Source organism: Castor canadensis, chromosome 3 (genome assembly GCF_047511655.1).
Source record: "Castor canadensis chromosome 3, mCasCan1.hap1v2, whole genome shotgun sequence".
NCBI classification, from domain to species: Eukaryota; Metazoa; Chordata; class Mammalia; order Rodentia; family Castoridae; genus Castor; species Castor canadensis.
In genome coordinates, this window is record NC_133388.1 from 8,148,795 (window position 1) to 8,167,773 (window position 18,979).

The window sequence follows — 18,979 nt, forward strand, 5'->3', positions numbered from 1 at the left end:
AAGTACAATACAAAACAGAAGGTGATCCTGACTTGGGAGCTAGGACAAAAAAGTCAGGGAGGGGAGTAACCACAGTGCAACAAGGTAGCTGGAAGCACCCAGAGGGACACCAAGGACAGGAGCTTGGGGACAGCAGCTCCTGGGCTGGGCCTTAAAGGCAGGATTCCAGGCTGAGGGAACAACATGAGAAAGTCATCTGAGAACAAGGAATACAAGCAAAAGTAAAAACAGTCAAAAAGGTAAAATAAAACACAGATGGCAGTTAGAGAAAAAACTCTATTTTGAAATATGAACAATTAAACAATTGAAATGTGTCAATATATGCAACTCTTAAGACTTTAAAAAAGTTATGAGCCAGATGCCAGTGGCTCATACCTGTAATCCTGGCTACTCAGGAGGCACAGATCAGGAGGATCACAGTTCAAAGCAGCCCGGGCAAATAGTTCTGTGAGACCCTACCTTGAAAAAACCCTTCACAAAAAATAGGGCTGGTGGAGTGGCTCAAGGTATAGGCTTTGAGTTCAAGCCCCAGTACTACCCAAAAAAAAAAAAAAAAAAAAAAAAAAGTTTGCTTTATTTTCCCCTAAAAGTAAGTACCTAAAATTATGCACTGAAATTCAAAGGCTAGCCATATTAACAGAGAAAAAAATTCTAATATAAATTAAATGAACAAAAAAATTACACACCAGAGAGAGTAAAGCCATATTTTTCCAAGTATTGCTATCAGCTTCAACTTACGGACCCTTTACAATAACTACATTAGGCTCAGTTCTTGGTATATTTATTTTACATCCTTGTCCCCAATATGGAACTTTACTAAAAAGATAGCAAGTATTTTAAATGCCAATTGAAGGATTATTTTCACTCTTCCATCAGCTACATATTCCAAGAACACCCTGGTTACTAATTTGCTTGACAAACTTTCTTCCTAGATCATTGCTCTCAAAGTGGGCCAGACTGTCAAATGTACTGTCTGCAGCATAGAATAGAGAAGAATTTAGAAACTTTTATGGCAACTGGCAGATAATTTTATATCTATTAAATTTAATGATAAAAGATCTCAGACTGGGTCAGACTGGGTGTCAGTGGCTACCACCTACAATCCTAACTACTCAGAAAGCAGAGATTAGGAAGATCATGGCTCAAGGCCAGCCCAGGCAAAATTAAAATAAAGCAAGACCCTATCTCAAAAATACCCAACACATCAAAAAAAAAAAGGGGGGGGGGCATGGTTAGTGGAGTACAGCACCTGCCCAGTATGGCCAAAAATCAAAAATGACAAAAAAACAACAAAAAAAAAGACCCCAAAAAAACAGAGGTTATATTCTGTGTGCCTTTTCCAGTTTCTATTTCTAGGCATTTTTTTGGTGGAACTAGGGTTTGAATTTAGGGCTTTGTGCTTGTAAAGCAGGCGGCTCTACCTCTTGAGCCACATCTCCACTCCTCTAGTTCTTTTGTTTTAATTTAACAATCCAGATAGATGGGAAAACTTTAAAGTTTGTCCTTCAACACTAGTGTGCACTGTCCTAGAAGACACCAAAGTATACCTGGGCCCAAGGAACATTTAGACTCTCATACCTGAGGTCATTCTTTCCTCCCCAAAGCCCCCCACCCACCCAAAGGCACACCAGACAACACACCTACACCAAGCAAGAATTACTATGAAGTATGAAGTCACTACTAGGTATTTGCCCAGAAAAAAACTGTTTTCTGAAAAAAATCCATGAACTTCACTATCATACCTGAACTTTCCAGAGCCCAACCCCAGACTGAGGAAAGTCCGGTCTACTGGCACAAACCTTCAATTCAAACAGCATTGCATCCCCTGATATCCTGGCTCCTCTCCTCTACGGGTGATCACCAAGTTCTGTGTGATTTTCCTATTTCCCCTTGCTTTTGTCTGCAACATGTACTCTGAACTCACACCCCTTTTTAGCAGCAAGTACTCACTACCTGAGCCACCCACTCCTCTTCCCACAGGGGTCATCAGATCAGTTCCTGGCAAATGGCTTCCCAGGTAGAGGCCACATGAGAGGAAGAGAAACAATACAGACTTTGGAACCAGGCAAACTTAGTTTCAAACACCTTCCATCTTGACAGCAAGGTGACCTTGAGCAAGCTCTTTTTCCTCTCACTGAGCCTCGGAGAACAAATCCCTCCTCCCTTGCAGGACAGTAAGGGTGGCAGGTAGTGGATACAAAGTATAGGACATACAGAAACTCTCAAATGGTAGCTACCATTAGTATTTCCTTACAGTTATATTCTTCCCACCTCTGGTCAAAAGCTTCTGTGGCTTCCAATTTCCATCATATCAGTTTGAAGACCTACCCTGCTTGTCCTGCCCCACCCCATCCTCCCTGACAGCAATCCCACCCTCTGTCTACTGAACTCTTTCTACATGCCAGGCTCACGCCAGGCACTTGACTCCCATCACGCCATTAATCACACGTCATCCTTCCAAGTGTGTAACATTATCAGCCATTCTTCAGATGAGGAAACTGGGATGGAATTCAAGGGTCAAGATACTGTGTTCTCCACACTTCAACTGCCCCGGTCCAAGCAGACAGGCCGGCTGTCTTTTCTGCCTTTGCTGTCCCACCTTGGTCAGGGCAGTCTCCTTTGCTGTTTTCAGGAATCTTATCTATCAATTCAAGATCACCCCACCTAAAGCCAACATTTTCCTTACTGCCATTCTTTATGCTCCTCAGCTTATCTGAGTTCTCAAGTACTTAATTCACTCCTCCACAAGGTTTAGTATCTAATCACTTATGTGACTTCAGAATCATTTTTATGTTATCATGAGTTATAAAAAAAATTATAATAAAAACTTTTAACATCCCAGTGTAGTGGTACATACTGTAATCCCAGCATCTGGGATTGCCTAGGTTACACAGTCCTAGCTCAAACAAACAAAACTCCTTTAAGGAGAATTTATTTATTAAAGTTACCAGTAGGGCTAGGGTATGGGTCAACAGGTAGAGCCACAATCAACTGTGAGGTCCTAAATTCAAATCCCAGTACCACAAAAGAAAAAAAAAAGGTACCACTATAGTGTTTTATAAATTTAACTTTTGTTTTTCAGCTTTCTGGTGGATTCTGCATACTTTTGGATTTTAAAGAACACTTTGCACGCTAGTTATTGCCAATCATCTGAACTATTAAACGTGAATGTGTAGCAGAACCTATTTATTAACAATTCTTGCTAGTTTTAGGAATTAGGCCATTTAAGTGTCCGGCCCCACGAGAGTACCAAGTATGTCACACACAATTACTCCTGATTTTTTCCAATGGTAAAATTAAATTATATCATTATGCTCATGAATTCTATATAAGGAGCTACTGATTACAAGTAATTTGTCAGTGTCTTATGCTTATTAGTTCTCAACTTGTAGAAAAATTGTAAATGATGGTTTAAGAATACCCACTTGCCAGCATGGTGGCACACATTTTTAATTCCAGGACTCGGGAGGTTGAGGCAGGAGGATGTTGGAGACCAACAAAGTAAGAGTCTTGTCTCAAAAAACTCAAGCCAAAACAAAACAAAACAAAATCCTACCAGAAAAACAGAGCTGAGGGCTGGCAGAGTGGCTCAAGCTAAGAGCACCTGCCTAGCAAGTGTGAGGCCCTGAGTTCAAACTCCAGTGCTGCCAAAACAAACACACAAACAAACCAGAGCTGACTACCAAAGCCTCAATAAGAAAACATACTTAAATGCCATGCTTCTTTCCTCTGTGGGTTGGCTATCCTTTTGGAATTCTGTTCATGATGAATACTGCTAAAATATGGAATTCACATGTACCTGAGAACTCTCTGTCCAGCCCCTTTGTCCTGTGCATCACGGGCACAACCATACCATGTCACAGGAACCTGTGCTGAGTTCTCCTCACAGGAAACTACTACTCGATCCACCTGACTGCCCAGAAGCATTTGATGTGGTATGCAAAATGTCTTAGACCTCTTGAAACATCCGCGTCAAATGCCAACAGATTCTAAAGGTACTAGGGGAGCAGTTTAGGAAATAAAGGTGGACTTTATTCCCCCTCCTCATCTAAGAATCACCTCAGAAAAAATCAGTCTTTTGCCAGAAAAGGGTAAAATGCCCTTTTACTAGCAAGTCTAACAACCACCAAATGCCCAATGAAGACCAGAGCCTGCTTCATCTATACCTGCAATCACTATTCTTCCACCTAATCCCACTCCTCCCATTCTGAAGGCCTCCTCCCTGGTACACCCTGCCCAAGTGACAGCTTCATGGTGCTAATTTGGCCTATCCCTCCCCAGTTCACTCCCAGCCTAGCTCAGCTTCCCTGCCTCTGCATCAGTGTCCTTCCACCCATTTCTACCCCCACCCAAGTAGTCCCACACAATTTGCTAGATTCAGGAAGCCCTAGGTCACTCTCCCATACAAAACCTCCAGGTCTCTCTCTGCAAGGCAAGACAACTTGGTCCTTAAAGGTTTCCCAGTGTGGGCCATATCGTTTGCCCCACCTCAGTTACCCCAAAGGCACGTGACTGCTGCCTGCTTATTCCTTTTACCTAGAAAACCTTCCTTACCCTTGGTGTCCACACAGATTCTGTTCCCCCTGCACAAGTGGCACAAGTGTTGCTTCCTCCTGATCTCATTCATCTAGGTGTGACATTCTTTCTTTCACCTACCCTTTGCAAAGTGCCCATCACTAAGGACCACATTTATTAGGTGTAATGGTTTAACCATTCCATATATTGTGAAAGTCCAACTCCTTTTAAAAACAAGAAAATAGTCAGGAGGCTGCTGAGTCACTGACAGCCTGAATGGATTACTCAAAAATAGCAGGAATAGTCCAAGTGTCATCAAAGGTTGCCATTATGCCATTTGGAAAATCAGAAGAGAACTGGAGTACTTTCTATTATTATTCCTCTTGATCACATCTCAGACAACCAAAATAGGGAACAAAAATGACCAAGGATTATTTTCCAGGGCCACAAAGGATCACCTACTGCAAAAAAGTGAACTATTGGAACCCTATCTTAAAGAATTAAGCTCCAAAATAAACCACATTATAAAGATTGTTCCAGTCAGGTCCCAGTGGCTCAAATCTGTAATCCTAGCTACTCAGAAGGCTCAGATTGGGAGGACTGAAGTTCTAGACCAGACCAGGCTAATAGTTTTGGGACCCCACCTCCAAAATAACTAGAGCAAAGTGGATTAGAGGTATGGTTCAAACAGTAGAATGCCTGCTTTGCAAGTATGAAACTCTGAGTTCAGACCAGTACCACACACACACACACACACAAAATTGTTCCACAGTTTTTCAGGGTGGAAGAGAGTGGGGTGGTATTAATCTAGCCAGGCTTGGAGCTCCTAGGGCTTGTTAGGAATTAACCCATAGCCCATGGCCTAGGGCTGGAACACACATGCTGGACTACATCTGCTGGAAGTTTTCAAGTCACATAAATAGGTGTGGAGACACCAATCACTCAGAGATACTACACAGTGATTTTTTTTTCCCCAGTGCTGGGGTTTGAACTCAGGGTCTACACCTTGAGCCACTCCACCAGACCCTCCCTCCCCTTTTTTTTAATGAAGGGTTTTTTGCCCAGGCTGGCTTCAAATGGTGATCCTCCTGATCTCTCCCTCCTGAGTAGCTAGGATTATAGGCCCACACAGTGATTTTCAAACACCTTCACTGACTACACTTACATATAGGAGAACAGTTTAACACTCAAGCACAGTACTGCACAGATAACAATTTGACAGTCCAACTCATCTGCCTTTAAAGTAGAAACAAAACAGAGTTAATCATGTGAAACACCCACACAAATCATCTTTCCCACAGTCCCTTCAGTTCAAGTTACAGCCAAAATACCCATACAATTGGCAATGACACTACATAAAGAGCCAAATACCTGGTTATCTGTGTATGTATATGTGTTACATATGTATAATATGTTTTATATATATATATATATATATATATATATATATATATCATTCCTGAATATATAGCAGGATGTTAGAAGTCAGTATGCTTGGAATCACTTATCCTAGGAGGAAAAACTATGCCATCAATTGCAGCTTCAGTATTTCAAATGGGACAGGAACTTGTCCATGTTATTCACCACTCTATCTCAACTGGCATACAGAAGGTATTACTGAATATCTGTCATAGAAAGGAAACAGCAAAGTGAAAGGAACCAAAAGAGATCCAGAGATAGAAGACATAAATATATATAAGAAAACACCAAATTCTTTCACTGACTGAAATGCTAATGACTACCTGCCTTCTTCAGTGCCTATCTGTGAAAAAACTAACCTCTACCTATGGTTTACAAAGTACTTTCACACATCAGTTCTGTCACCCCTGGTTAGGAGCCTGTGCCTTAAAGTACTACTATTGCCCCCATGTTAGAAATAGGAAAATAGTTATCAACTGTCAAGAGGAACCATGGAAAGGCAGCCAGCCTAACTTCAGCCTCTCCCACTGTACCACATTGCTACAGTGGGAAGCTGACAAAATGACATCAGAAGTAGCACTTAGTTCTAAAATTCTACCACTGTGTGACCCAAGTTCCTATGCTTGCTGAAGTGGGAATCAACTACTCCAGCCTTCCTCAGTTTGGTCCAGATTCCAGATGCATCTTCTCAATGCATTTTTTTTTTTTAATCTCACAAGGCTGCCTTACTAAAATGAAAGTCCCCAGGATAATGCCTGGCACTTAAAAGGGACTGGAGAAAAATTAGTTCTTCTTCTGAATGCATAAGGACTCCCTTATTACTTTACAGGTTTTGAAAATACTCATCATTCAGTAATACCATCAAAGAAATGTAAGTAAAGAAAAACAGAGATATTTCTTTCTGCCTTAAATTTCCTGGAGAAAGGCAAAAGCAGCAGAAACCAAGTTTCAGCACGTTTTTCTTCCAATATAATTTTCCAAAACGAGACAGCAGCTTCCCTTTCTTGGTTTCCATCCCTCCTTCATTCTCGTACATACTAGCACATAGCCCACACTTGCCTGGCATTCCAGATCCACCCACTTTACTAAAAACAAACCCTTGGCAAGATACCTACTATCATGCTTCTGATAGGCTCTGACCCAAGAATGAGCACCTCTACCACCCACATTCCAGAGGTGTTTGGCATGCACAGCACCAGAAAGGCCATGAGAGGTGGGGCAGGGAACCAGATGGAGAAGGAGATGGACAGGACAATAAGCCAAAATGCAACTTGTGAGAAATAGGCACATAAAAAGATGTCAAGTGTGAGAGCATGATCTTTATTCCATCTCCAAATGGGAAGAATCACAAAATGCTCAAAATGTGTTAAGTGAAAAATTCACAGCAGCAATCTCTGGAATTGCTTGCTATTCACCCAAGACTGGCTTCTCACAGGGGCCAACAGAGGCTCCTCCATTGGAGATGTGCTTTGGCCTGGTGGGGTGGCAGCAGGGGAAGAAGTCCAGAGCTTTAGAAGGGCTAAGAGAGTGCACCAGTGTCTTCTCTCCTACCCAGCATTGTCAGGCAAGTATCTGCTGAAATAATAAGCTTCTGCTGTTATCACATGTCATTTTTTCTCCCAGGCAGCTTGTCACTTAAAAAATCTATTTCTCTTCCCTCACTGTAGTTTTTTTCCTCCTCTACAATGATCTTTTATTTCCTTTTTTTTTTTTTTTGATACAGGGTCTCCCCATGTAGCCCAAGCTGGCCTCTAGCTCATGATCCTCTTGCCTCAGCCTCCTGAGTACAGGGATTACAAGCATGTGTATCTCACGGCTTGAGTACTTTTAAAAAATATGAATATAATAAGCTACTAAACTGCAACATCTTTGCCTTTCTCCATTTCTTATGTGGCACCCCATGATCAGGTTCAATCTCTATCATAAAGTGAGTCACTACAAATGGCTGTCCTAGTGCATCATTTAGGCTAATAGAATACTGATTTCTTCCTTAAAGAGAAACTATGAATAAACATTACATAAATTCAATTTTCACACATTCTTACACCAGATCTCATCACATTAAAATGCTGTCATATTCAAATGGCCTATTTTATTAAACCCTTCTGTTAAATATGCATGGAGATATGCAATCCTATTCCAAAGGGAATACCAGTATCTCAAATGGAAGAAAAGGTAAGATGCTTTTACTTCTGCAAAAGATACTCATTCTAAACTCTTAAGAAAATAAATTTTAAAGGTTCCCCAAAAAGAAGAGCTTGGGGGAGGGTAAACCCTATGCCCTTCTACAAGTGTTGAGACAACACTAGGGAACTGAAGACCACTATAAAGCAGGGAGTAGTTCCTATGTGTTACTTAACTACAGTACTGTTGTTTTTCTGACCTTTAGACAATCCTTGTGCTTACCATATTTGGCAGGGTACATAAGTGATTTTAAAATTTTCCAATTGAAGTTGCTGAGTAACATAAGCAGTGATCTGCAGAGGGATTTCTATTCTAAGTGGGAAACACTTCAAATCTCTAATTGTGCAGAAGCCCTACAGTCTCCTGACACTTCCTCATCCTATAGAGAAACTGAGGATCAGGGAAGGGTGATGATCTGCCCAAGGTTTCACAGTACTTAGAACCTCACTTAACCACCCCAAGCCGTCATGCTCTTTTCAAGCACCCAATTGCAGCCACAACATGAACTATGAAATATCTAACATGAACCTTCAAAAAACTAACAGTGATCTGAAATAGGAATTTTACATGAAATGACAGCATTTTGGACCTGGCTATACTGCTGTGTTGTCAAAGAGGAAGCAAGAGAGCAAGAAGAAAAGAACATTAAATACCTCTTACACATTAATGGAGATCAGCTACTATAGTAAGTGACCAAAATATTCAAACTGGCTTCTGTAATTCAAATCGAGTCAGGTCTCAGCAGAAGACAGCAGCCTCAAATCAATGAGGACAAGAAAAAGCCACTGCATCTAAACTCTATAATTATGAAGAGCTTTCATCTCTCCTTTATCTGAAGTCCCATAGCATTAGTTCATTGCTGGAACTTGGCACCTGTGCTGTTAGTCATTTGTCATATATGGCTCATCTCCCCAACTGCTCTAAATTTGGAGAAGGGGGCACAACTTTCTTATGGGCTACCTCAGCAGTAGCCACTCAGACATTTCTGATCTGTTTTCCTACCAGATTAAAAGAGACTTTTGAGACACCTGAGGGATATTAGGCTCAAGTATGGTCCTAGTAACCCAAAGGCAGCCAGTTTCAAAACGCAGTCTAGTAGGACTGGCACGTGGAACTGGAAAGACAGACCTCATCTAATTTCTATGAGGGTATAAACTGGCACAGCCTTTAGGAAGGGCAACTTGATAACATGTAACAATTTCCTTCTCTCCTTTTAATACCAATTAAACTCCTAGGAATTTATTCTTAGAATATTTTTCAAGTATGTAAACTATCTGTAAGAGCTCCAAACTGGCTCAACCCAAATGTCCATCTAGACAAGCAGACTAGATAAGTACATAGAATGTGAGAACAAACATGGCCAAATCTCAAAAATAACCTTCAGCAAAAGAAGCCAGACATAGGATGTATGTCTCAAACAGCAGAGTGACTGCCTTGCAAGCATAATACTCTGAGTTCAAATCCCAGTCCCAAACACACACAAAAAAAGCCAAATATGAAGAAAGTATACACCAGAAGTATCTACTTATGTAAAGTTCAAACATTAGGAAAACTTCTGTAATGTTAGAAGTGAGATCAGTGGTTACTCTTGAGGGGCTAGGAGAACAGGCCACAGGAGAGGCTTCTAGGTAGCCTCAATTTGTGACTCTACTCAGTGAAGACCAATCAGGCTTTACATTTATACACATTCCAGTTCGTATGCTATTCTAAAATTTAAAAATAAAATTTACTGAGCTAGATGCAATGGCATATGCCTAGTCTCAGTTATTCAGGGGCTAAAATTGGAAGATTACTTGAACCCAGGAGGTAGAAACCATACTGCACAACATAGCAAGACCCTCATCTTTAAATAATATATATATATATACATATATATATATATATATACACATATACACACACACACACATATATATACATATATACACACACATATATACAAATACATTCATGTATAAAATATATGATATATTTAGATATACTATAAACATAAAGTATTAGTGAGGCAGTATGTATAAAGATATTCAACTCAGCTTTATTTTTAACAAAACATTAGTAACATCCTAATGGTGATGGGTAAATATTACTTAGCCATTTAAAATGAAGATGTTTATTAGTGAAGAAGGATATTATGCTATATTATTAAGTGAAAAATGGAAAAATATAAACTAGAATTCTAAGGACAAAAAAAATTACAAAGAATATTGTAATAATACTATAAGCAATCCAGAGTATTGTTATTTTGAATATGTATCATATTGTAATAAGTAATAACTATTATTTTGAATATATCTTGTTGCATAAAGCAAAAATTAATTCTAAAAAATGTCAATATGAACAGATTTTTCTATATCAAAGAGGAACGAATGCAAAACCAGTTTTTGTATTTTGAATAGGAAGGACAATATGAACTTATGATGTATATTTTTCTTACTTAAAAAAGGGTATTTTCTAGCTCATTAGGTATGAAAAGCATAGAACAATGATCAATGTCACTGGGAACTCTGAGTGCCAAAACCGTGTTGCAAATGCTATTTGCTACTTAAAGTACTCAAGGCTAACTACAAATATGAGGCAGGAAACAGAAAAGATAAATCTAGAATATCTTTTTATGCCTCTGAGCAAGAAAGGTACCAAAGATTACCGAAATCTAGACAAAAAGACTTAAGAGGTAGAGTAAAAGGACAAATGGCCAATGATGGGCCAATTTTTGTTTGTTTGGTGTTTTATTTATTTTGGGCAAAACTGGGGTTTGAACTCAGGGTCTAGTGTTTCCTAGGCAGATGTACTATCATTTTAGCTATAACCCATCTTTTCCAGGGAGAGTCTCAAGGTTTTTCCCACAGCCAGTCTTTCTACCTATACCTCCCAATCAGCTGGGGTTGCAGGTGCATGCTACCATGCCCAGCTTTTTGTTGTTAAGATAAGGGTCTTGTGAACTTTTTATCCAGGATGGTCTTGAGCCATTATCCTTTAAATCTCCACTTCCCAAGAGGCTGCGATTTCAGGCATGAGCCACCACAAACAGCCTGGTATGAAATCTTTAAAAAAAAAAAAAAAGGTAAAGCTCAGAAAAAAATTTTTTTTCAATTTAAAAATTAAAAAAAAAAAAAAAAGGCGGAATACCAGTGGCTCTTGCCTATAATCCTAGCTACTTAAGAGGCAGAGAAAAATAGTTCATGAGACCCTATCTTGAATAAACTCATCAAAAAAACAGGACTGGAGGTGTGGCTCAAGTGGTAAAGAGTGCCTGCCTAGCCAGCATGAGACCATGAATTCAAACCTCAGTGCCACCAAACAAACAAAAAAACAAACAAAACCAAGAAAAATGATCCCGATCATGAAAAGAATAAAAGGGTAAGGAACAGATCCAGAACAAAGGATACTAAAGAGACTGTAAATAACTGCATTATGCACTGGATCCCAAATCGGGGTGGGGCTGGGCGGGAATGATTAAAAGATAGCACTGGGACAACTGGTGAAATGTTAATGCAAACTGTGGACCAGATAAGAGTAACACATCAGTGTTTTCTGGCTGTGATAAATGTAGCGGTTTTGTAAAAGAAATCCTTGTTCTTGGGAAATAGAAACTGAAGTTTATAGGGACAAGACGGGAACAATGTCTACAAATTACTCTCAAGTGGCCCGTATACATGGGGGAGGGCACAAATGATAAAATAAATGAACAAATTTTAAGGAACTGGTCAATCTAGTTAATGCACACATGACAATTATTTGTACCATTCTTGTAACCTTTCTCTAAGTATGAAGTTACATCAAAATATGGGGCTGGGATTGGGCACTCTCAAGTGGTAGAGCACCTGCCGTGAAAGGCCCTAAATTCAAACCCCAGTGCCACCAAAAAAATTTACATAAATTTTTCAGTGATCAAGTATGCGCTGATATCATGCACAAAGCCCTGGGTTCCATCCCCACCCCACCCCCAAATATATACACATACATACATGTATGCGTACTAAACAATATGTGGTCCTTGTTTAGAAACAAATTTGATTAATCAACTATAAAATGATAATTATTTGTGGTAGCAGTTACATGAATCTGCACATGGGATAAAACTGCATAGAACTATATACATACACACATGAAACTGGTGAAATCTGAATGAGTTCTGTAGACTACACCGACATCAATGTACTCATTTGATACTGAATGATAATTATTACCATTGGAGGAAACTAAGTGAAGAATACATGGGACCTCCATGCATATTTTTGCATTCCTATGCATCTATAATTATTCTCAAATTAATTAAATTGATCCTTATAAATCAATGTTATGGTTTAGATCTTAAATATTCCCCAAAGGCCCCTATGCTAAAGGTCTGGTTCTCCGCCTGTGACACTAGAGAGATAGCAGGACTTCAGAGATAGGACCAGGTCTACTAGAAGAAAGTTAGGTCAATGAAGGATGTGTGCCCTTGAAGGGGACGGTGGAGCTCCAGTCCCTTCCTCTCTGCCTTCACTTCCTGGCTGACACAAAGTGAACAGGTTTCCTCTGCCATGCACTTTCATCATGTTTTGCCCTGCCACAAGCCCAAAAAGTGACACAGCCAAGTGACCATGGAATGAAATCTCTGAAACTGTAAGCCAAAATAAATCTTTCCTCCCTATAAGGTGATGTTCTCAGGTATTTTGTCACAATAATGCAAAGCTAATAAGATTAAGAAACCAATGTAAAGAAAATTTATGAATCTGTCAAGGAATAGACTGTTCAAATATACTTTTTTTTGCACATGAAAATAGTTTTATTACAAAAAATAGTCCACGTATCATAAAAAAATACAGAACAAAAGATAATTATGTTTGGATTTGCTTTAAAATAATTCAGAAGAGTAAGGTAATAGATGAAATGAGACAGGCCATATGTCAGTAATTGCTGAAGGTGAGGGATCATTATATCATTCTCTTTGTTTTTATGAAAGTTGAAAAATTTCCCTAACTAAAAATGTACAATTCTGTTTAGACCTGTTTGGGGGTTTCTGTTTCTTTGTATATTTATTTACATGTAGATGTTTGCAAAGAAAACAGACAGGAAAGATATTCACCAAAATATTAAATAAAAGCAGTTATTAAAGGGGGAGGTTTATGGTTAGGTAACAATTTTTGCTTATCTTAATTTCTAACTTTCTCTCAATAATTACATATTACTTATATAATTTTCAAATAGAAAAAGAAAAAAACACTGGCCAAAAGAAAACTACTGAATGTCTTTTTTTGTTGTTGTTGTACTGGGGGTACATTGTGACATTTTTACAATGTATCCCCTCCACCATTCTCCTTTATTACCCCTCCCACCCAACCCCCCAAATCTACTTCAAAAGTTTTCTAGTGTCATGTGCCGCACAGAAACATTTCGGTTAACACTGGTGACTGGTGGCATCTACAACAGTAGTCCTGTAAGATCATACAGCCTCCTGACCTCTCAGCAGCCTTACATTGTGTAACTATACTTTACCATGTTCTCACAATAACAAAATTACCTAACTATGCATTCTCAGAATGCATCCCTTTCATTTAAGCAATGGTGATAGTTTAAAAGCAAGTCATGGCTCAGAACAGGGTCAGAGTAAAATACATGTGTTTTGATAAGCAGTGAAATTCACCATAACAGGAAACTTTCTATTACAACAAACAAATGCAGGAGTGGGGATGCTCTATCAGTAGCAGCTGATGATCTACTCCAAACAGGCCAAAAGCACAATCTTCACACCAACTAGTCTATGTTCCTATTTCTGTGGCAGCATAGATATCACTTGAGAACGGCCAGAAAGGTTCCTTAAAGCAGCTAACCATTCAGGTGACAGATAAGGAGGTCAAGGCTGGTCCTACTGTTTTATACTTCACATAGCACTGCAGTGTTAGTCCACTTCACTGTGTGCTCTTCCTCGGCTACAGTGGCAGATAAAGGCAACTCTTCCCACTGCGTTCTTTAGGAAATCCAGTCTGTTCCAACTTTACCTCTCTCTTTTTCCTTAATGTATGTAGCTCTCAAATATGAACCCTTATCTTTCTCACAAGAACTGAACGGAGAATTAACTTTTTTTTGGAGGCGCTAGGGATTAAATCCAGCTCCTCATACATGCTAGCCAGGCACTCAACCACCGAGCCACATCCCCATCCCTATCATCAATTTCTATGTTCTTCTACAGTATCTAGAAAAGACTGTGTCCTGAATTGACCTTAATCTAGAAAAAATAGTTAAAAGGGTTCTGCAGTGTAATTTGCTTTGAAGCATTCCGTAATGTTTTAGCATTTAAAAGTTAAAAATTTGAGGCCTGAAATAGAACTATTAGGCTGAACAGGGAACGTTTATTCATGGTTTCAGTGAGGGACAGTACTGTATTTAAAATGTAGGTTAACAGGCCAACCTACTCACAACTGAAAAGAAGCTCCATAGTAGCTGGGTACAATAGTGTGTACCTATAATCCTAGCTGCTTGGGAGGCTAAGGCAGGAGGATCACAAGTTTGAGGCCAAGCTGGGCAACATAGACCTGTTTAAAAACAAAAATGCATATGATGCTGCACACTTGTAATCCCAGGTAGGCAGGAGGTATAGGTAGGAGGACTGTGGCTCAAGGCCTTATCTCACAGACCTTATCTGAAAAACAACCTAAAGGAAAAAGGGCTAAATGTGTGGCTCAAGCAAGCTGAGTTCAAACCTAGTACCACTAATTAATTAATTAAATGGTTAAAGAAAGCTAGTCATAAAGAAGTAACTCATTTAACAATGTGAATAATTCTTTAATATACCTATATACTCAAAGGTTTTATATGCGTGTAGGTAATATATAAGTCTGACATCAAATAATCAGAAGATGATACTGAAGAAATAGAGTTGTAGTGGCACTTTTGTATAAAAACCATGTATTTGCCCTCAAGGTGCTAGGACTTTTAGACCAAAGAAGTAAACTGCCTAAAATCAAACAATCAATTCACACTGCAGCTAATCTGGAGCTCTGGTCTTACTCACTTTAGAGTAACACACACACACACACACACACACACACACACACACACACACACACACACACACACACGAGGCTGAGGCTGCACATAGTGATACAGGCCTATAACTATAACACATGGGAGTACCGAGAGTTTGAGGCCAGCTTGGGCTATATGGCAAGACCCTATCTTTAAAGGAAGGGAGGGAGGGAGAGAAGAAGAAGAAACAAGGGAGAAGGAGAAAGGAGAAGGAGGAGGAGAAAGGAGAAAAGGGGTTCAGGAGGAGAAAGTACTAGAGCAAGTAACCTAGCCCAAAGCCCTCATTCTCAGTCTCTTTCCTTGCACTGTTATCTTCTTGCTTCTGCATCACAGAGTAACAACTAGTTGTTGTATCATGTAGCTACACTGTTCATAATATAAAGAAACACAGATTTTGCAAAACTCATTAAGTTTAGAATAAGCAAGTGATACTCATTTATCAACTGGAGCAAAACTCACAAGTATGTTCCAACTGTAGCCAGCCTTTGTTAGAGGACAGCAACTAAGAAGGGAGAAGTCAGTTGCTTGCCTCTTGATAATTCAAAGTCCTTATCAAATAAAGCCAAAGCCCACTTCCACAGCTCTTTCCACAGCTCCTAACTACCTTCTGGAAAATCATACCTCTACAGCCCATCCAAATGCTCACCAATAAAGTTCTGGCCAGCAGAAATGTATGCAAATATAAGAAGGATGGCAGAAACAGGTAGCAATTTTAAGTTTGGCTACGTAGCTACCGAAAACTTAGAAATGCAGGCCAGTAGCTCAGCTTGGTGGACAAAGGCTAACAGTGGGTCCCATAAGGAGCAGCTGTGGCTACAAACCAAAAGTCAATCTTCATAATGATCTGTAAATTTTTTACGATCTCCCTGCCATGTACAGTACTGCAACAAATTCATCTTTCAATGTGTAAAGACACACAACAGCACAATATCCCTAAATTTTCTTATTGCCCATAACAAATCTAAGTACTGGTGCTAGTCTCACAAAATTCTGGGACCCCATGCCATGTGTATGAATGATGGGTGGCCAGAAATCATGGCACACTCAACAAAATGAAGGCGGAGCAGTATGACAAAAGCACAAAAGTCAGCCAGGACATGTCCCAGTGAAAATTAGGCTGAGATGAACACCATAAGGCCAATATTCAAGTCCAAGAACTGTCTCCTGCCCTCTCTGCTCTGCTTCAGTCGCTGGCAAACAACATAATTATTTAACACTTTAAAAGGAACTGAGTTATTCTCTGTGTGGATTCATATGTCAATCCCATTCTCCACAGAGGTCCTAACCTGGGAAAGCAAAAATAGTATATAATATACTATTTCAGAAGTGGAAATTGACACTTTACAGAGAAGACCCTGGATGAAAACCACTTTGAGGCATAGTTAAGAGACTGAATATAAAGCTTGGGTGCCTAAATAAGATTCAGGCTCTGTCCTATGAGATGGACAAGCTAGCTACCTGTTCATACCACTGTTTTCAGAAAAAGGGGAAATGGGGAAAATCAAGTAGTCCCAATATGTGCAGCTTTGGAAGTTTAAAGGAGTCAGAATATGTGAAATGACTAAAACCAGGCCCAGTGTAAAGAGTATCCCTTACTCCAAATGCTTGGGGAATCAGAAGCACACCAGATTGTGGATTTTTTTCACATTTGGGAATATCTGGATAGACTTTACCAGTTGAGCACCCCTAACCTGAAAATCCAAAATCCGTATGCAGCATCTGCCTAGCAGGACAAGGCCCTGAGTTCAAATCCCAGTTCCACAAAAAATTTTTAATCCAAAATCTGTAATGATCAAAAACCTGATAGCTTTTGACCTTCAGGTCCATGTTCTTTTCTGGTTTTGGATTTTCTGATTAGGGTTGTCCAACCTGTATCATTATTAAATAAATAACATAAATTTACATTTGTTAAGTATATTCAAACCAAGAACTCGGTGAGTTAACATGGAAACAAGCATCTGATTCCTCACAAGCATTTTAAAAATATTTTGTTTAGCTCCTATTGAAAAATGTGTGTACAAAATGTGAAGGGTTTGAAACTGAGAGGGGACTAGGGACGTGACTCAAGTAGTAGAGCATCTGCCTAGCAAGCACAAGAGCCTGAGTTCAAACCCAATACCACCAAAAAAAAAAAAAAAAAAAGTGGAGGATCAAAGTAACCAAAATTACTTTTTCTAGCCAATTAAAATTTCACTAAACTTGATGTAACAAACAATTTTAAAGATCTAAAAATAATATAAATTCAGGTCAGAGCTGTGTAGTATCCCATTTTACCCATGAATGAAAATACAAACTAATTTCCGAGACAAAAACACTGAGTTAGATACGCTATTATGAGGTGTATGTGCGTTTCCATTCATGGTTCCTGCTTCATAATTCCTTCCCCAGAGTAGGTCATAAGAAACTCTAAGCTTAAATTCTATGGCCCACCTTGTCTGATAGTAGATGACTATCTACATCTGAAATGGGTCTCGCCATTTCAGAAAGGGTCCTTCCCATACTCTGAAGGAAAGCATTCTGAAGAATCTGATCAAATAGGCCTAGATGGGTTTCCCCACCTAATCTATTGGCAATCATGCCTAACACAATGAAGTCTCATAAAAACCCCAAAAGAGCCAGGTGCAGTGGTACACACCTATAATCCTAGCACTTAGGGAGGCTGAGCCAGGAGGATCCTAAGTTCCAGGCCAGCCTGGGCTACACAGTAAAACCCTGTCCCAAAAACAAAAACAAAACACCACAAAAAACAAAAAAGCAAAACATAACAACAGCAAAACAAAATAAAAACCCAAAAGACAAAGTCCAAAAAACTTCTAGACAGCTGTGATCACATGGAGGTTCACAGAAAGGCAAACAAGAACTCATCTACATGCTGGGAGAACAGTGCACCTCAACTCCACTGAGATGAAGCTCCTAGATTCAGAACCCTTGCAAACTTCACCTATATATCTCTTCATATGGCTGCTTATTTGTATCCTTTAAAATGTTCTTCATAATAAATCAGTAAGTGCTTCCCTGAGCTGTAAGCCAATTTAACTAGAAGCCCCAGTTTGTAGTCAATCTGTGAGAAGCTCTGGGGAACTTGAACTGGGTCTAAAGTTGGGGCAGTCTTGAGTCCTTCAGCTGTGGGATCTGATGCTCTCTCTAGCAGACAGTGTCAGAACTGAACTGAAGTAGAGGATGTACAGCAGCTGGTATCGCTGCTCACAGGCAGGGAGAAATACCCACACCTTCTATAATCACAGAAGTCTTAGTGGTTGATTTTTGCAGCATGAGAGGAGAGGAAATACAGCTTGTTTTTCCAAGACAATAGCATATATAATGTGATGTCTATGTATGTGAAAAATGCAGAGGATGGACTATGAGCTCTTTCTTACCTCTTAATTTTCTGATACACCTGTGAGTAAATGATATTAAGAAAAAAAGAATTAAGTCTCTGTTACTGTTTTTTTTTTTCTTTTTCTTTTTAAAGCTGAGTGGATGCTGCTTAGCAGATGGGGAAATCTAGAAATATGGGTATTATAACTATTTGTTACATGAACTTATGACAGTCACAAACTCACATGTCTTTTTTGGGAGCAAAGGTTTGTATGAAAAGTAGTGTGGTGTGCTGGCACAGGCTTTGAAGTCTAAGAGACCTCAGTGAAGGCTAACTGGAACTTACCAGGTGTGTAGCCTTAAGGATCATAAGTTGTGATCCTGAGACTCCCCCATTCTCCTTTCTAGATGAAGTAGGAAATGCTACTCCTGCAAAATATTTGTTTATGAAGTTCTTTGTGACAAGGCATGTGAAAGCACCTAATTCAGTGACCAGCACATAGTAGGTATGCATAAATGGGAGCTGTGATGAGAT

At 39.5% G+C, this 18,979-nt stretch overlaps 1 protein-coding gene across 8 annotated transcripts in view; it reads right to left on the reverse strand.

Annotated features, from left to right (window-relative positions):
• Positions 1-18,979, reverse strand: part of Wdr20 (WD repeat domain 20) — a 68,702-nt gene that overhangs the window by 25,785 nt on the left and 23,938 nt on the right. The gene's annotated exons all lie outside the window — the stretch shown is intronic.